The following is a 20898-nucleotide window of genomic DNA, read 5'->3' as shown; positions in this document are numbered from 1 at the left end:
CTGGATGTTGAAACATCTGGAACCTCTCAGGGGTCATCCTTGATCAAACCATATGAGCCTGGGAACAATCCACAAGTTCTCATCTTCTGTGGAAACAAAAGCAGAACCTCTTTTCCAAAGCAACATATCCTTAGACATAAATTTTGGTGTCAAGATACCTTTAAAATATGCATATTGGTTTACCTGAGTAGCCTTTACAATCAATGCCTCTCTGCAATTAAAAATCCCAAAGAAAATATAATCCAGACTCTCTGTGTGATTTCCATCTTTACATGGCTTATTTTTATATCATTTTTACTGTCTCTTTAAACACTTTTTAAAAAAAACTATCTGTTTCTTTATATAACTGCATATATTCCTTTTTCTCTATATACTTCCTGCCTGGCTACTGGCTGATCAGTGTTTTATTAAAGCAGTGTACAAAGCATTATCTCACAGCATTTCCCCTTTCTGTCTAATCAAAAAGGGAAGGTTTTTAAACCTTTAAACAGTTATTTTGGATTTCTAGAGGCTTCAAGAGTCAGAAAATAATGTAAAGATAAATTAAAATTATCTGCTCCAACATGGATACTGTGTTACCTAAGTGAAACAATGACCAGAGCAACAAGGAATCACATGTCATCTGTCTGTTTGTATCCTTCAAGTTCTGGTTTCAAGTCCCCTGTAAATAAACAAAAGTTTTGTGCTGAGGATATCACTTTGTATAAATAAAATGCTGATTGGCCAGTAGCCAGGCAGGAAGTATAGGCAGGACAAGCAGAGTAGAGATTTCTGGGAAGTGAAAGGAGAGGCAGGGAGATGCTGCCAGCAGCTGCCATGAGAAGATGTAAGATACCGATAAGCCACAAGCCACGTGGCAACTTATAGATGATTAGAAATGGGTTTTTTTAAGAAATGAGAATAATTAGCAAGAAGCCTGCCATGGCCATACAGTTTACAAGTAAAATAAGTCTCTGTGTGTTTACTTGGTTGGGTCTGAGAGGCTGCAGGAATGTCAGATGAGAGAGATTTGTCCTGACTGTGGGCCAGGCAGAAAAACTCCAGTTACAGTTCAAGTCCCTTTTATAAAAATGCACAGTGCTTGAATTTGTTTATAGACACCCCCTGGTTTCTCTGGGAGAGTAGGGAGATGAGAAAGGGGAAAAGAAAGGGAAAATGCCTAACATTCATATGTAAATGGATAAAAATGTCAGGCAACAAAAAAAGTAAAATAAATCAAAATAAAATTTTCTGTTCTATCTGAAAGCTGTTTCTCTCCAGCTTTAGTACAGGTGATTTTATAAAAGATCAGGTTTCATGAATGGTTATCTCATATATATGGGTCTTTCTTGTCTTTTTTCCAAAACTTCTCTGCCCAGTCATCAGAAATCTTTAAACAATTGGAAAGTCAAAAGATTTCTCCACAACCCCCAGATTATATCTAAACCTTTGCATTATTGAATGGATTTAGAACTGCTGTGATAAACTTGCATTATAAAAATATTTACATCCCTTTCCTCCCTCTTCTTTCCTAGTTCACCAATCTCTCCCTCCCAATTCATGCCCCTACCTTCCTCTCCTTCTCTCCTGCCCCAGCACTGGCTCTCTCTTTCTCTCTGTCTCTGTCTCTCTGTCCCTGTCCTCTTCCCTCTCCTCCTCCCTCACCCTAACTCCTTCTTCCTCTACCTACCTTCCTCTTCTCCTTCCCTGTGCCTCTTCCACCCCAACCCATGAACCTGACAAAGCTTATACCGACAAACTGGGGGAGACTGGAAAGACGGTTCTTTTTAAGGTACAGTTTTTAAATTACCATACATTACCTTCTGGAGAATCCAACCGCATGGATGCAGTTCCTAGGTTCATGTTAATGCTTGCCAAAACTGGCCCTATTGGGCTTTCAATCCCCATTGGCATCAGAAGGGGAGAGTTTTTCATGAAGGACCAATAGGTCTCTGCCATGTTGGGCTTCAGCTGTAGCCACAGGGTGCACTCAGAGCTCAGAAACCCAATGAAGAATTTCATTGTCCTGAGGAAAGACATAAGCAGAAGTCTGGGCCCACAACAACATCAGATTGGTTCCAGTTGTCCCAACCAGTGGGATCTTCAGCAGAAACCCTAGAAGGGGGAATGGCGAACGAAAGGGACAAGAAACACAAAGAATTGACAGCAAGACAGTATTCTGACCAAACTGCAAAATTTTGTTTTTCTCAGGTGATTTTTATAGTAAGCAGACCAGGAAACTTCCTATGGGAAAAGATCAGGGGACTGTCGATTTGCCAAGCAACCCAACCAAGCAACCTAACCACAAAACATTGTTACTAATGGTCATTGTAGCAGAAAGATAAGGAAATGTTAAGTTATTTTCTAATAACTCAAGACTTGTCCAGGCATGTCAAAAGTTTCTGGTTAGTGGCTCAATACTGGACAACAGAAACTTAACTCAGGCAGGCAATATGGCATGGCTCTTAAAATTGTCCTAGGCAGGTTCCCCTCCAAGTGTTAGTAGAAAGACCCTTCCATCGCTCCAGAGGGTGAATTGCAACAGGAGCCCTCCAGTGCTTGTCTGTAGTGGATACTCCAGCAGAATATACCAATAAAAATTTAAAATATATAATACAAGGGAAAGAATAGAATGTGGAGAGGAATGATCAACTCCTAGTTTCCCCTTTTAGCTTTAGCAAAAATATGTTTGTTTGTTTGTTGGTTTGTTTTGTTTTTTGCCAGAGCTGAGGATCAAACCCAGGGCCATGTGCTTGCTAGGCAAGCACTCTACCACTGAGCTAAATCCCCAACCCTGTTTTTTTTTAATAGCTCAATTTTTTCCTTTATTTTTTTCTTTTTTGGGGGGGGAGCTGAGGATCCAACCCATGGCCTTGTGCTTGCTAGGCAAGCGTTCTACCACTGAGCTAAATCCCCAACCTCTTTTTTATTTTTTTAGATTAATTAATTTATTTTTCTATTATCAGCTTGATACAGTATGAATTCTTATCTTAATAGTGTAATATTTCATTGAGGGTTGCTCAGTAATTCAATAAAACCAAATCTTATTATAAGCAACTGTCATCCTAGTTCTCCCTCCTTCCCCTTCTACTGCCTCCTCACCTCCCTCCCACTCTACCCCCATCCACTCCTCAGAGTGGGTAAGGCCTCCTATGGTAGTCAACAAAGTCTGGCATACCAAGTTGAAGGAGAGCCTAGCCCCTCCCCATTGTATCAAATCTGAGCAAGGTATCCCACCACAGGGAATGGATCTCAAAAAGTCAGGTCATGCACCTGGGATAAGTCCTGGTCCTGCTGCCATGGATCCCACAAACAGATCACGACACACAACTGTCACCCGCATTCAGTGGGCCTAGTTCAGTCCCATGCAGGTTGCCTGTGTTTTTGCACTGGTGTCTACTCATCTCTTCCTCTGTTCAGTACAGGCAGTGTCTGTGTCTGAAGGTGCCTCTCTTGTTCTAATTGTTAGTCTTGGTTCACTAGGATTTTTTGTTAAATTGGTGCTGATGGGCTCTGTTTCTTCAGGATCAGCTTAGTCAAATCAGTGTTAGTGGGTTCTGTCTCTGGGAGCAGTTTTCCCGGTTGATGTAAGGTGTGCTTATGGCTTCAGTGGTTGTTAGGTTCATAGGGGTTAGTTTTTTTGTTTGTTTGTTTTCTTGTTTTTTTTTTGGGGGGGGAAGGGTGGAGTAGGGAAAGGTAGCTGTCTGGTCACTGGGACTCCAATGCGTAGGGCCTAGGAGTTAGAGACTTGATCTGCTGGTCTGGAAATGGGAGCTTACCTGTTCTCAGTCAGTGAAGTGTATACTTATGATTCTGGTGATAATTACAATTTTATTTATGGATGTGATAGCACAGACACGGAAAACTAAGGCTAATAACTGCTTCATGCAATCACAGTCACCTTCCTCTTCTTTCCCTAGTTTAAAGGACTAACATGACCTATTTCTTCATGGTTACCCAGTTCTCTTACAATCAATTCTCATAAAAAATGTAATATAGATGACCCTGGAGACACAGTCACACAGATCATCAAGAAGCCCATAAGTACCCTTTTAATTATGGCATACGATAGGTACAGTGAAACAGAATTGAAAACAGCACAAGAGCAAGCAGAGTCTGGAAATGAAAAAGAGTCTTTCTATTTTCTGCTCCATTACATGCAAATATATTTTTAATTTTAAAATTAAATTAATTTATCCATGTGCGTGTGCCATGGCACTAGCCAGGTGCTAGTCAGATAGTCAGAGAATTAACTTGTGGTAAACGGTTCTCACTTCCCACCGTGTACGTCCTAGGGATGGAACTTCAGTTTTCAGCCTTGGCCACAGGCGTCCCTGCCCAGTGAATCCTCTCACCAGTGTGAAATCTGGCTTCAAAATCAAATCTCCTCTTCCACAGGATGTGTAATGTACCACTAATTCCTCAAGGTGGCAGTGTCCCGAGTTATTAAGCCACATTGTGTAATTCCTGCTTAAACTGCAGTGTGATTCCTAATCAACACTTACATATTTTTGGTTTTTTTGAACTACAATGACATTGATATTCATTTTAATTCCAAAGAATGTAAAATGTTTAATAACTTCTTTGGAATATTGTGTTTAAACAATTTCCCTAACTGGGATAATGGGACATTTTCTACCTGGATATTATCAGTTCTGTGCTTACTAAATCATTTTCCAGTTTTTTCTCTCTTCTTTTTTTAATTATATTTTCTGCCAACATATTGATTTATTTCTTGACGGAAGTAAATTAAGTCTAAATACTAGCATAAACAAATTTAGGAGTATTAATTTTGATGACCTCACTTAAAACCCGAGTTTAGTGACAATAAAATCTCTGCTCACTCAACTTTGCTCCACTGCTTGCTGGCTTCTACACATCCTCTTTGTAACTATAAAAATGGAAAAATCATCCAAAGTCAATAATTTACTGTGAAAACCCATCTTCCTCCCCCACCTCTGGGCTGCTTGCTCCATGTGTGAACTTTCCTAATTCATTCAAAAATCACTCTGTCACTTAGCTGTGTGCTTCAGAGTTCTAAGTCCCTTTTGGCAGGTGAGTGATGCAGTACCAATGGAAGTTTCCAATATGCCTGGTCATTACTCCACAAATCAAAATCTCTTCAGTTAAAGTATCAGGACTGTTCATTTGTCATCCTAAGAAACAATTCTCTGTGATACTAGGAGAGAATTGCCATCTACTGTAACATTGTATGGTAATGTGCCTTGTAGGAAATTCAAAGCTAATGGACTAAAGTTGATTCTGAAAAATCTATACAGACATCACTAACTGCCTACATCGATCATACTAGATTAAGAGAATAAAGTAGGAGTTTTTATCCTTGTTTTTTTGTTTGTTTTAGAGGAGTCAAAGACTTAACAGAGCTTCCAAAGGAACGGGATGAGTTTCTAGAACATGAGAGCCTGGCTGAGCAGTTTACACAGTAACTGGATTATCAATGTCTCAGCACATCAGTGGCACTGACCACTTGACTCTGTTTTGTAAAACATTTAAATGAAATACAAATATTTTTTGTTTGTTGGTCTTTAATAACAAAGGGCATGTATCTTAACATGGAACTTATTTAAGGGTGTTAGAATGTTCAAACAGAAGACCAAAATGAGGCCACTTAGACATTTTAGTTCAGTTTGTTTTAACAAAACTGTGAACTTAAAACCAAGCCCCCCCCAAAAAAGGAACCCCAAAAGGTGACCTAGTAATATAATGAATTGCAGTTACTTGAAATAAAAATTGGGATGATTTAAAATGGCCAATTGAGATAAATTCATTGAAACACATCTGTGGATAGCAACACTAAAGATTTTAAATGTGAAGAGTAAAAGCCACCATCAACTTTGTCTTGTGTCAGTAGAATCACTGATGTGAAGCTCCCAAGGCCAGAATTTGGAAATGTAAATTGTGACAAGAGCAGCTAGACCCAACATCTAGGCAAAAACCTTCTTTCTAAAGCATATCCTTTCTGTTTAGTAGCTGAGAAAAAAACTGAAAACAAAAGCTTTTCTCATAAAAAAATGCTTATCTTTTTAAAAAGTAATTTATCCCGCAATCTAAAATTGAAGTCCTTTAAATATCACAAAGTTACCCTTAGGCCTTACAAAAGATTGTTATCCTTTAAGGATGTTTTTTTGTTTAGCTACCCTGGTGGCTTCTATGGAAGGGATCATGACTGGCAATCATCTCTTCACAATATTTTCCATATATTCTGGTGAAAAGTATATAACTAGGCATTCCTGTCTTATATCAACTTTAAATAAACCTTAAATGTTACTATATATACAATTATCTCTTGTAGTTGTGTTTCCTATAATGGGCCCATAGACAAATGTCCTCAAAAATGTGCAGTCTTAATGGAACAGAAAAAGTCCTTTGTATCACTTTATATTAAAAACTGGTCTGGCACCTTTATAGAAAAGATTTGGGCAGTGGGCAACTAACCTTATGTTTTCATGGTAATATGCTATATTCAAATCTCTCATAAGGGTTGGTTACAAGATTTGTCATCAGCAATGAAAATCTACAGTGAAGAGTGTCCTTCACAGGGGGGCTGCCAGGGACATCCTAACTCAAGAATTCTAAAGATAGGGTAGACTGAAACACTTTCAACCAAGAAATCTGAAAAGAATTCTTCAACAGTTTATCTCCGATTTTTATTTATTTCTTCCTTTTTTTTCCTGACTCTTAACAGAATAAAAAAAAATACAAAACTTGGAACCAAAACATAATTCCTGATCATAATTTAATGTACTCTTTACCATACTTAAAATAGGATTCTAATATGAGTTTTAGAATTTATTTATTAGTAGGCACAATTTTTTTTTTTTTTTTTGAGCTGAGGATCTATCCCCATAGGCACAATTTTAAAAGATAATATATGACATTAAAATAAAAATGGCTGACTTTCCTAGTTGATTTTTCTGAAAGTCACACACTTATGCTTGGGAGCAAATGAGCTCCTGTGTAGTGCCCTGGAACTCCCAAGTTGGGTAATTGCCTCCCTTCTTGCCAACTTTGACTTTGATGTCCTCCCTAGGCTGATTCCCTGCTGATCTCCACCCTCCTGAAAGCTCACTGGAGGTTCTTTGACTGTGTGTCCTGCATTTGGTGTAAACAACTTAGATGCAAGAATGTAGAGCATTAGGTAGAGAACTTCTGCCTCTCCAGGGCTTCTTCCACTGTGCTGTAAGCCTGTATTTAAGGTTTCTTCCCTTCTTCAATAAAGGGCATTTGGTATCCTGCTAACATGAATGACTCTTTTGTCTCTGTTTTTCAATCCACAGCCCCTTGCTTGGACATGGTAAACAGGTGGTGATAGTGCAGGCTCTATTGCCAACACTCCTGATTCAGATGAAGAACTGGAAATAAAGGCTAGGGTTGTATCTCAGTGAATGACCATGTGCAAATAATGGATAATGTCTCCGGTTCAATTCTCAGTATTAAGAAGAAAAAAGTAGAATTATGATAGGAGAATATGTACAAAGAGAGACAGGGAAAGTGATAAATTAAATTTCAGAATTAATAAACTTTAAAGAAACAAGTTACTATAATGTAAAAAGTAAGGCCTGGCATTGGAATAAAATTCAGATCATGTTTCTAAGGAACTATAGTTAGATATGGATGTGGTGATATGTGTCTCTAATATATCATGCCAGCAAAGGGCTGTCCAGGACCTAAGGCAAGAGGATCATGAGTTCTGCGCCAGCCCGGGCTACATATGATCCTGTCACAAAACAGAAGAAAGTATTCAAAGTCAAATAAAAAACATATGTTGCTTCTATTTTCTAACCCCATCAGGAGCAATCATAATGATGAACCTTAGGGTGATTTTCTATATAGAAAAATTACTCAAAAGTTTATTATTCATGGACTCTTGAATATTTCAGATCAAAGAGGCTTTGATGGCCCTAGATTAAAAAAAAGTATACCCCAATCTAGAGTACTATATAAATTTCATCATTTGAGTAGCAAAGTTTTTAGATTTTAGTAGTTTAGAACAAGTCGCTCCCCCAATTTCTGAGTCATAGGTGATCATTTATAACCTTTTATCTTTCACATTATTTATTACATCCTGTGAAAACTATAACAACTTTTAACAAACTTGGTAATACCTCAAAATATTTTAGAATAAGGACAATGTACTGTTGTCATATGTGATCTTGTAAACAATCTTAATTGGGTTAAGAATGTAGCCTCAGTGGCTGGGGATTTAGCTCAGTTGTAGAGTGCTTGCCTAGCAAGTGCAAGGCCCCTCTGTTCAATCCTCAGTTCCAAAAAAAGAGTGTAGCCTCAAAACAGAATTCTTTTATTTTGTCCAAAACAGTACAGCATAAACATACCCAACTATACATAAACCTATATATAAAATATAGAATATCTTCAATAGTTTTCATTTATAGGGCAGCACAATAGTATATGCAAGTGAAAGTATTGTTGATGGGGCAAGAGGTTACTTAATCTGGACAATGTCCTAGTTAGTCAGGTATCAGCATTCAAAGGCCAGGTAAACATTCATTCTAGTAAGGAAAACTGTATTAAAACAATTCCTATAAAGCTGGGGTATACATACCTCATTCTGCACCCTGACTACTCCATACACAGCCTGAGTCCTCTCAGTCACACCTCTTAGCCTTTGGAGTGGTACTATAGAGGTACAGGAACTGCCTGCCCAATACCAATTTTTCACCATGAAAATTCATAATGGCTTAAAAAAAGAATATGCTGGATTTCAAAAGTGATTTATCTTCATTGGAAAAGAATTACCATAAATACTTCCAAAACTATAGGATTTATAACACCCTGCATCTAGGAGTAAACATTTACTTAGACATTGTCAAATTCTGTTTAGTAACTTCCAATGAGCCCTGTCATCTCAGGAAGGTCAATAATGACAAACTTTCTTCTGTATCTGCTGCTGCCCACCTTTAACAATGGGAGGAAGAACTGCCACATTTAAAATCAGCTGCTTTCCCTTAAGTCTCAGAGTTATGTCCTGTTTCAATGTTACCTTATTGTATATATACAGAAGCAATCTTTAAGCTATGAAAACAAAAACAAAACAAAACAAAACAAAACAACCCTCCAATTCCAGGGATTACAAAGGGAACTCTTTGTATGAAAAATTAAATTTAAACATAGGACACCAAGCTCAGGCACTTTCCAAAAACCAAAACTGAGGAGGCCGAATCACAGAATCACTCAATAGAACAGAAGACACTCTGACTTGGGGGTCTTCTCTGGGAGCCTCAGCATCATCACTGCTCTTTGGTTGCTCTGGCACTTCCTGCTCCTTTTCTGCAAGCCAACCAAAAGACCCCAAAGGGGAAGAGCTTTCACAATTCTGGGTTGAGGAGACCTGTGAAATCACAGGCATTTGAACAGAAGAGTTGCTTTCAAAAGTGTGTTCTCCAAGATCATACTGAACAAGAGGCTCTTCTTGCTCCTGGTTTAAGTATTCTGGCACTAAGAAATCACTTCATGCTTTAGGCGATGCATCTTTAGCAAGTATGCCCTGGTGAACTTTCTTCCACAGCAGTCACACTGAAATGGTTTAATTCCTGACTGAATAAATGAGCATGTGCTATTTTAGGTTCTGAATCGAACCCCATAGGTTGGACACTGAAAAGGCGAGACCATCAATGTGGACTGTGCCCTGAAAGTACTGACCCATAGGCTTTGCCAGGAGATACCCAATGTGTGTCTCATGCTGAAGACTGTCATTGACAGTGACTGCCAGAGGCTCATAGACCAAGGCCTTTACACCATTGCCTATTGCTGCCCAGAACTGAGGCGCCTGGAAGTCTCAGGATGTTACAATATCTCCAAGGAAGCTGTCTTTGATGTGGTGTCCCTCTGTCCCAACCTGGAGCATCTGGATGTGTCAGGGTGCTCCAAAGTTACTTCCATCAGCTTGACCTGGGAGGCCTCCATTAAACTGCCCCCCCCTGCATGACAAACAGATTTCCATCTGCTACCTTTATATGATGGACTGCTTCATGCTGGAGGATGAAGGCTCACTGCACCTAGCTCACACACCTCTATCTGTGCCCTTGTGTCTGCCTCACTGATGAGGTCCTCCACTACCTTGTGATCTACTGTGTTGGGAACCAAAAATTGGATAGCTGTGCCTTGACTTTTCTTGCTTGGATGATCTGGCATAACTGCACCCATTGAATTGCAGAAACAATCATTCCCGGAAAAACCACAAAGTGTACTTTTAGATTAAACTTCCTGGAGTGTGTTTGATTGATCAGTTGTTCAAAGCATCGGACCAAAGAGACCTCTCCCTAACCCTTTTCTAATTGATTGATCGGTTCCTTGAGCACTGGACCAAAGAGACCTCGTCCTGAACCCTTTTCTAACAATTTTTTCATCTCCCTCCCTTCGCCTCATATCCACCAGTATATAAGCTTGCTTCGCTTTGCAATAAATGAGACCTTGACGTGACTCAGACAGACTCTGTCTTTCTTTATGTGCTTGGTCTCCTTTCTCTCTCACCCCCATTGGTCTTTCAGGTGGTGCCTCCTTGGGTCTGACCTAATAACCTGGCCTGCAGGACGGGACAAATGGTGCCTCAACGTGGGTCCAGAGGCACAGTGGCCTACCAGATGGATAGCGGAGCTCCGGACAAGGCAAGATAGAGATGCAAGGTAGAGACTCCTGGACTGCATCACTCGTGCAACCCGGGAGAGTCTAGAGGTAAGCATAGTCATCCCATAGCCATGGGCAAAGGATTATCAAAAAAGGTTCTTTTTATTGAAGAAATGAAGGGCAATCTCAGTAAGAGAGGACTGAGTTAAGAAAAAGGATCTGATAAAATCCTTCTTTTTTGTGGAGAAGAAGTGCCCTTGGCTGGTAGTTAATGGCCCAGGGATTCACCCACTAACTTGGAATAAGGTTGGAAGAGACATCAACAAATTACTTAAACAGTGAGAAAATGTTCCTGATGCTTTCTTTAGTTTTTATGGTGTGATCAGAGATATTTTAAAAGAGGCAGAGGGAGATGGGCATTTCACATTTATTAGCCCTTTCGGAGGAGGATTTTCTCTCACACTCCTCCTGCCGGATGCCCGATAATGAGTCCAGGGCCAAGGCGGCTGCTCCGCCACAGAACTAAAGTAAAACAGAGACAGCCGCTGCACCCCCGGCAGCTGCTCTGCCTTAGACTAATGGGGACTTGAGATCACAGGCAGCCCTAAGGCTGCCGGGGCCTCGCGTGGCCCCTCCCTTATTGATGAGCCTATCCCTGCCGCTGAATTAATCCCTCCTTTGTTAAAGCCTCTGGTCCGGATCAAATCCTATAAAAAGATTTATCCTGTCATTTATAAGAATGCAGCAGGCGATGACTGGATTGACCCTTCTTCAGAAATCAGCCTGGAAGAAGTGGCCTTTTGGCTAGCCACCAAATAGATGAGAGGAGCCTTCACTGGCCCTCTCTGCCTCCCTATGTCACTCCTGCTCCCAATGACCCCAAGTGCACATTCGTCAACAATGACAATACAAATGGGCCCTGTTATACCTGGAATGCAGGGCCTCTTAGAGACCAAAAGTAGGCAAGACCAAAAGGGCACTGACTGCAGTGTCCCTCTCTTTACCAGTAATGACCCACTCTGGCACTCAATCACAGGATGTGGGGGAACAGGCAGACACCACTCAGGGTGCTGACAGAGATACTAAGGTTATGGAACAGGGGTCTTCGGCCTTGGAGGGAGAGGAGAAGGACCCAGTGGAGAATCATGACACTGACCAAGTTATATATACAAAACTAAAAATAAAACATCTGAAGGATTTACACTCAGCAGTCAAAAATTATGGCATTAATGCACCCTTCACAATTTCAGTTCTTGAAGGGCTGGGGCAGGGGGGTAATCTGTTGCCTCATGAATGGAATAAGGTGGTTCAGTCAGTATTAACTCGGAGCCAATTTTTAACCTGGAAGGCCGAATTTATAGACAGAGCTGAAACACAGGCCGTCATAAATAAGAAAAGTCCTCAGATGGCTTCATGGTCTTCTAACAAGGTTACAGGGAGAGGCAAATATGCCACAGAGGAAAAACAACAGAAACTCCCAGCAGGGCTTCTGGCACAGAGGGCTCAAGCAGCGCTGGTGGCCTGTCCATTTGTGCCCGGGACAGGGGCAGCCACCACCTCCCTGTCTAAGATAGTCCAAGGCAACAGTGAACCTTACGCCCAGTTCTTTACCAGGCTGCTAGAAGCAGCTGAAAGAATCCTGGGAAAAGATGGTTTAGAAAATATTGTGGTCACGCTATTAGCCATAGAGAATGCCAATGCAGCCTGCAGGGCAGCCTTGAGGGGCAAAACTAAGGCTAGGGACCTCAAGGGCATGATCAAGCTGTGTAGTGAAGTAGACTCCTTTGATCATAAGATTTCTAAGCCCCTTAGTATGGCCACAGGTGCCATGCTGCAGGTGCCTGCTAGAGGGCCTAACAATGGAACCAAAAACTTTCAAATACAGACACCTGGGACATTTTGCCAGATCATGCCCTGGCGCCAAGGGTGAGAGATCCCCCCCCCTTAATGATAATCTGAGAAACCCACCCCAAGGGCTCTGCCCTCGATGCAAAAGGGGACGGCATTGCGCCAGAGACTGTTGCTCCAAGACTGATGTTAATGGCCAACCGTTATCTGCGGTCTCGGGACATGGGCTGCGGGCCCCGTCTTGGGGCCCCACTCATCTATCACAGCCCTGTATAACACCCAACAACCCCTTCAATAACAATCAAGAACAGGGAACCCCAGTGCCCCAGACAGCCTTGGCCCAACTTGCTAAAGCCTATCCCGAGCCACACCAGGAAGTGCAGGACTGGACCTCTGTTCCTCCACCACCCAGATTGTAACCCTGGAAGAGGGCATGGTGATTATAGAGACCAGGATCCTTGCCCTCCCTTTCCCTCCCCCCACCCCCCGCCTGGGATGTTCTTTCTTATTATAGGACGAGCTTCCAGCTCACGGCAAGGACTCTCTATCATTCCTTCCATAGTTGATTCTGATTATCAGGGAGAGAGAAAATTCCTGGCCCTAGCCTCTAGGGGTCCTATCACCATCCATGTGGGCCAACTTATCACTCAGGCTCTCCCTCTCCCGATAGTTGGACAATTTCCCCATAAGGGTCCAACTCATGGTCTTTCAGAACCAGGATCATCAAACATATTCTGGGTCCAACAATTAACAGAGAGCCGACCTACAATTAAACTTTTCTCTGGAGGGAAAACAATTTCTGGACCTTTTGGACACAGGCGCTGATGCCACTGTCATAGCCAAAAAATATTGGCCTGATTCATGGCCACTGGAGCCCACTGCCACACATTTAAAGGGGATAGGCCAAATCCAAAATACACTACAAAGCTATAGATTTCTAAAATGGGAGGACCCTGGGGGAAATACTGGAACAGTAAGGCCCTTTGTGGTTGAAGGGTTGCCCATAAACCTGTGGGGAAGAGATATAATGACACAGATGGGGATCATCATGATGGGTCCCAATGATAAAGTGACCCAAATGATGCTAAAGACAGGCTTTCTGCCTGGCAAAGGGTTAGGAAACTTTGAACAGGGGCAAACTCAGCCCATCATGCCCATCCCCAAGCTGGACAAAAGGCGATTAGGGACAGACCTTTTTTCCTAAGGACCACTGCTCCTCCTGCACACCAAGCCGATAAAATAACTTGGAAGTCAGATGACCCCGTTTGGATAGACCAGTGGTCCATGCCTCAGGAAAAAGTTCAAACTGCCCTCCAGTTGGTGCAGGAACAATTAGAGCAAGGGCATCTTGAGCCTTCCACATCTCCATGGAACACTCCCATCTTTGTAATAAAGAAAAAGACTGGAAAACGGAGGTTGTTACAGGATCTTAGGGAAGTAAATAAGACTATGGTCCCTATGGGGGCATTACAGCCTGGATTGCCAACTCCTGTGGCTATCCCTAAAAAATATTTTAAGATTGTTATAGATATCAAAGACTGCTTTTCCTCTATCCCCCTGCATCCTCTGGATTGCAAACCAATTGCCTTCTCTATACCTGTTGTGAGTCATGTTGGACCCAACCCCCGATTTCAATGGAAAGTATTGCCCCAAGGTATGGCCAATTCACCCACACTATGTCAAAAATATGTAGCTCAATCCATTGATCCGGTGAGAATCCAGTACCCTGATGCTTATATTATACACTATATGGATGATCTATTAATAGCAGGGGAGTCTGAAGAAAAAACAATATATAGCCCAAAAGATAATTACTTTACTTCAAGGCCGAGGATTCTATATAGCCCCAGAAAAGATACAGACCCAATACCCCTTCTTGTTTTTAGGATTTGAGTTACATCCAGAACTTCTTTATACCAAGAAAATTCAGATCAAGAGAGGCAAGCTCCGTTGTCTTAATGACTTCTAGAAGCTTCTGGGGTATATCAATTGGCTACGACCTTATTTAAAAATAACCAAGGGAGAAGTATGTCCCCTCGAAGATATTCTCAAAGGGGATTCCGATCCTCAGTCCCCCAGATATCTTACTGTAGATGCAGAAAAGGCACTACAAAAAGTTGAGTCAGCCATCACCCAACATACACAGGATATTTTGAGTCGGCCTCACCTTTATATCTGACCATGTTTTCTACAGAATTTGCCCCCACAGGACTGCTTTGGCAAGAACCTGTGCCCTTACTTTGGGTATACCTTCCTGTTGCTAAGAAAAATATCCTCCCCACCTACCCCTCCTTGGCTTGCCAATTGATCATGCTGGGGATAAAAACTTCCACATGATACTTTGGGTGGGACCCTGATGTTGTTATTATGCCATATGATAAAGAACAGCTTCAATGGCTATGCACCTGTAGTCCTGATTGGGCCATCCTAGTTTGTACCTATATAGGGAAATTTGATACAGAAATGCCCAGTAATAAACTCCTACAATTCTTTTCCCTTACTTCTTTTGTTTTTCTCACTACTGCATGTCCATCAAGGAGCTGAGTGTCAGTGACTACCGCTTTGTCAGAGACTTTGGCCTGCAGGAGATAGCTAAGCTGGAGTCCTGCTTGTGGTACCTCAGCATTGCCCACTGTGGCTGCATCACAGATGTGGGCATTTGTCATGTGGCTAAGTACTGTAGCAAATTATGCTACCTCAATGTGAGGGGCTGTGAGGGCATCACGGACCATGGCGTGGAGTACCTTGCCAAGAACGGCACAAAACTTAAGTCTCTGCACATAGGCAAATGTCCTCTGGTCTCTGACACGAGCCTTGAATCCCTGGCTTTGAACTGTTTCAATCTCAAGAGGTTAAGCCTCAAGTCCTGTGAGAGCATCACGGGCCAAAGCCTGTAGATCATGGCCTCAAACTGCTTTGACCTGCAGATGCTGAATGTCCAGGACAGGGAAGCTTCAGCAGAGGCTCTGAGGTTTGTGAACCGCCACTGCAAGTACTGTATCATTGAGCATACCAACTCTGCTTTCTTCTGAAGGGACAGCTTCCATTGGGCATGTTTTCACAGCAACATGAACCAATGCTTTGTAAACGCAGCCAACGTGAGCACCCACACCCACTCATAGCCCCTATTTCTTCCACGAACGTTCTTAGGAGTCTGGCTTTTTATTTTTATTTCTTATGAGCAAATGAGGTCAAAGAAAGGAAGGAGGAAAACCAAATTTCTACCACGGTAAACTGCTTCTGGTCAGTTTGTTTGTACATACCCTTTCACAAAGGATGCACCTTAGCAGGCTGGTCACTGTTTCTTCTGAAACACACCTCACCCCATCTTCCCTTCCCCCTCTTATAACTAGCCATGCCCCAATGTTCCACACCCTCATTTTCCAACCCTGCAACAGTTACAGCATTAAGCGTCTGAATATGCCCTCTGAAGCTGCTTATTAAACTAGTTGGTGGACATAAGCCCCACTCCTAAATCCCACATCAAACAAAATTGGGGTTAAAGGATTGTTAACACTTTATATGTGTGAATGCAATATGGCAAATCACAATGCATAAGAGGAGACATGTTTTCTCCCCAGCTCTGCCATTAACTAGCTGTGTGACTTTGTTCAAAACACCTCACCTTTCAGGGCATCAGCTTCACACCACCAGATGCCAGAGGTAGGGGGCGAGCCTCATGCCCCTTTTAGAGTTGAGAGACTAGTGATGCCAATAAGCACAATTTTGCATAAAGAACTTGGTGTAAAGCACACAGAGAACACTTCTGAGAGAACTGGTTGTGTGGATGAGCTGTGCTTTTAGGAGGTTCTGTGGGGTAACCATCAGTGCACATAGGGTCCAGAGTGCACATGGTGTCTTGAGTCCATATAGGGTCCTGGGTTCACATAGGGTCCTGGGTGCACATAGGGTCCTGTGCACATATCCTTTTACTCTCCTCTGAGAACCAACACAACTCTATTTGGTGGGCTAGGCTTTTGCACATCTTCTGCCATGTTGGATGCTTTGACTTACATGCACATATGCTGTAGCATTCTTTCATACCACCACATCCAACCTAGGCAGGCAGGAGAGTGCACCATGACTGGAAGCCTGTATGTCCCTGTCAGCTTGCATCCTTTGAACATTTTTCAAATCCAAGTAAGGACCCTCATAATTTTTAATTAACAAATGAGTTCCAAGGGAATCCACATCCTTAAAAGTGTTTCTAATCCTTCTCAGTACACATATGCTAAGCTTCAGGCACATCTGTCCTGCAGCCAGCAGGGACAGACACCTTGGTCCTTTGTCATTCACATTTTATCTTGACTCTTCTCATCTATTTATTTCTCCATGAAATGAGACCCATTGGTGTTAAGTTTATGTGTCTAATTGTATGAATACCACCTTGCCTGCTGTCTGCATGTTTTCCACTAAATAATGTAAAACAGACTTGCAAGTGTTTCAATATTGGTCACTCAGAAGTGCCAGGCACACAGAAGAGGGAACACACTGATCAGCCAGATGCTGGTCCACGCACCAAAGCATTGGGACAGAACATGAAAATCATTTCAAAATTTGAATTTTAAGTTGATGGACTTTCAAATGGTCCCTTCTGAATAGAATGCAATTTACTGGTGTCATTTTTAAAGAATCAGATAGTCAGAAGAAATCCTGTCACTCCCCCCCCCACCCCCCACCCCCCTATCTCCAGTTGTGTTTTGTTAGTAAACCCAGTACTTTCCCCTATTTATTCTCTGGCTACTTTCCTTCTCCATCACTGCTGAAACAGTTCACCCACCTTCTTCTCAAAGTATCTATCCTCCAATCCCAGAGCCTCTGCCCCTCTAAGCCAAGCATGCTACATTTGCTACAGACCAAGCTTATCACTGCTGGACAACTGCGCTCTAGCTGTAGGCTCCGGTGTGTACTATTGCCTTGTGTTGGGAAGGAGGTGTGAAGTGAGGAGCTGGCAACTCTTCAGATGGGTCTGTCATTCATCCTGTGAATCCCAGCTTCTTCAGTTCACACCATCATCAGCACAGATGGGTGAGCAAGATGATGTCACAGGGAAAACAAAAGTTCTGGCTGGGGACAGGACCTAGTGACAGCCATTGAGTTTAGAATCATAGAAGAACTTCAGCATAGCATCCCTCTGCCCTCTGACTTGTGGCTTTGCTTCAAGTTTGAGTTGAAGAGTCCCCGTGGATTGTCTGTAACCCTTGATACTGGAACATTGCAAATGTTTTGGTTTACTACTCCCCAGAGTGAGCAGGGGAATCTGAAGTGATCTCTGAGCCATTTTCAGTAACTCTGTCATCACTGACTGAGTATATCACCTGAACTGTCTTTCATGTGAGAGCCAGGGGACATTTTACACTCAGTGGTTGCCCAGACCATGTGTCTTTCCCAGTTTCTCCCTTTCCCATCCTCTTCACCCATTCTGATCTCCATTAGGGTAGGGGTATAGATCTGTGACAGAGGTTCCTAGGAATAGCTCGGCAGATTTTCTCGAGGCCAAGAAAAAGGCCTCATTAAGAAATCTATCTGTTTTAAAACATGGCTTCCTTCCTGGTTCTGCTAAATTGAATGCTCATGTGTTGTTGCTATTGTTTGTTTGTTTCTCTTTAACTCTATTGTTCAAATCACTGTGTGCTGTATGACTCTAGAAAGACTTAATTTACTTCAGTCAAGAAATAAAGCAATATGTTGGCAGAAAATATAATTGAAAAAAAGAAAAGAGAAAAAAAGTGGAAAATGATTTAGTAAGCACAGAACTGATAATATCCAGGTAGAAAATGTCCCATGATCCCTGTTAGGGAAATTGTTTAAATACAATATTCCAAAGAAGTTATTAAACATTTTACATTCTTTGGAATTAAAGTGAATATCAATGTCATTGTAGTTCAAAAACAACAAAAATATGTAAGTGTTGATTAGGAATAACTCTGCAGTTTAAGCAGGAATTACACAATGTGGCTTAATAACTCAGACACTGCCACCTTGAGGAATTAGTGGTACATTACACATCCTGTTGAAGAGAAGATTTGATTTTGAAGCTAGATTTCACACTGGTGAGAGGATTCACTGGGCAGGGATGCCTGTGGCCAAGGCTGAAAACTGAAGTTCCATCCCTAGGACGTACATGGTGGGAAGTGAGAACCGTTTCCCACAAGTTAATTCTCTGACTATCTGACCAGCACCTGGCTAGTTCCATGGCACACGCACATGGATAAATTAATGTAATTTTAAAATTAAAAATATATTTGCATGTAATGGAGTGGAAAAAAGAAAGACTCTTTTTCATTCACAGACTCTGCTTTCTCTTGTGCTGTTTTCAATTCTGTTTCACTGTACCTACTGTATGCCATAATTAAAAGGGTACTTATGGGCTTCTTGATGAATTGTGAGACTGTCTCCATGGTCATCTTTATTACATTGTGTATGAGAATTGATTGTAAGAGAACTGGGTGACCATGAAGAAATAGGTCAGGATGGTCCTTTAAATTAGGGAAAGAAGAGGAAGGTGGCTGTGAATGCATGAAGCAGTTTGTAGCCTTAGTTTTCCATGTCTGTGCTATCACATCCATAAATAAAATTGCAATTAACTTTTATGTCTGACAGTTATATGTAGATTTCATACATCTCACTATTACTTCTATGACGTGGGTATGCAATGTTGCAGTGATACATGACTGTAACTACCTGACATAAGTGGTAGCTGGAATATAGTTTGACACAGTTGTGCTAAGTGCTACAACCTAGAATTAGTGGTGATGTGCAATCCAGGATTTTAGTGAGAGGTGTCAAGTGTTCAGTGAACTCTACACCCTAGAGCCACTTCATTAGGTTGTGAGAACGCTCTTACCTTGGGGAAGAGAGATCACTTCTGCTTTTGACTTTACACTTTTACTGAGGCCCTCTTCTAGTTAAAACTTTTGATCCTATGATTAATATCAATTGTGAGGTGCCGTGACATGGATGTGACTGATAGGGAAGAACAGAAATAGCAGGAAAGTTGAAACTCAGTTCAGAGTGTGGAGGATGACAATCTGAGTGAGGCAATGACAGTTTTCAGTAACGAGATCAACACTACACTTTCCTAATAAACTGGACTGTAAAAATTCATCTAAGGGAAGGATTGAATGGCTACTGACAGAAGAAACGTACTGACATTGTATATTGAGAGCTTCTCTCCAGGTCCTATTAAGCCCCAGCAGTCCAGTAGCCCACTTATAAAATAAACACACAGATATTTATATTATTTAAACTGCTTGGCCATTAGCTTAGGCCTACCATTGTCAACAATGGAGACAAGAGCGCTTTTGAATATAGGCAAGAATTAATACAATTCATTTCAATAAAGCAGGACAGCAGATAATAAATTAGATGAAAAATATACAGAGTAAATCAGAGGAATTATCAATGAGAACATGGGAAGTACAAAATTTCATTTGAAGAATTGATAAGCAGATGAGAAATGGGAAGGAACCATCCATGTGCAAGAGAGCAAACCACTAACTCTTATATTAAATAAAGAGTACTCTCAATAATCCAACCAGTAACTACTGTGGAAAATTCTTTTGTACACTGTGAAGCTTTGTCCCTGTGATTGGTTTAATATGGAAGCTGATTGGCTGACATCTAGACAGGATAAGGCTAGGTGAAGATATCAGACTTGGTGTTAGTTATTTAGCGGCACTCTTAACCCGTGAGGAACACGTCCTGAACACGACAAATCCACAGAAGAGCTGTTTATTAATATAGGATAGGAAGAGACAGACGTGACAGGCCTGTGTGAAGCACACACGTGAGTGAGAAGAGGAGAGAGAAGAGAGACCTGTGCAAAATGGTGCCAGCTTTTTAAAGAGTGGGCTGCGCATCCATACAGGACTGCATGTGGCTACTCCACGCATGTGCATAGATTACATGCACACTTTACACAACCATGTAAAGCCACGGAGTCCCGGTCCCGTGAGATGTTTGACCCAGAAATGGCTATTTTGAACTGGAAATAACTAGGCGGTCCGCCAGGCAAGCCCAACCATGTGGACATGTTGTGATTTCCTATCACTAGGGGTAGAACATGAATTAATAGAAATGGGTTAACTTGTAAGAGGTAGTTATAAGCCTGAGCTATTTTCTGGGCACTTGTAATTAGTGTAAGCCTCTGAGTGATTATTTTAGAGTGAAGGAGGGACACAGAAGTGTCCACTTACAAGGAACACTAAAATCATAACCATAGGAAATAAAAACCTATAAACAAAAATTCTTGCAACTCTGGAAATCAACACAGAGAATTTTAAGTCAAATATACAAATCCTCAAGTTAAACAAATCTAGCACATGGGCAAGCTGTACCACTCCTTGGCATATGTTCAAAAAGGACTTGGTACTCTACTCATAGATACTTGCTCAACCATGGACATCGCTGTTCTATTCACAATAGCTTTGAAAGGGAAACAATTTAAATATCCTTCAACTGACT

The 20898-nt window shown here is 41.6% G+C and overlaps 2 pseudogenes; one reads left to right on the top strand and one right to left on the bottom strand.

The window, feature by feature from the left end:
- Positions 1 to 1842, bottom strand: part of LOC118574989 — a 73489-nt pseudogene extending 71647 nt beyond the window's left edge.
- A 264-nt stretch (positions 1843 to 2106) lies between these two features.
- LOC118574988 lies at positions 2107 to 15464 on the top strand (annotated as a pseudogene).
- The last annotated feature ends 5434 nt before the right edge of the window (positions 15465 to 20898 follow it).

This window comes from Onychomys torridus, unplaced genomic scaffold, assembly GCF_903995425.1.
Source record: "Onychomys torridus unplaced genomic scaffold, mOncTor1.1, whole genome shotgun sequence".
Taxonomy (NCBI): domain Eukaryota; kingdom Metazoa; phylum Chordata; class Mammalia; order Rodentia; family Cricetidae; genus Onychomys; species Onychomys torridus.
The sequence above is the reverse complement of the archived record's forward strand: the minus strand, read 5'-3'. Positions and strand labels throughout refer to the sequence as shown.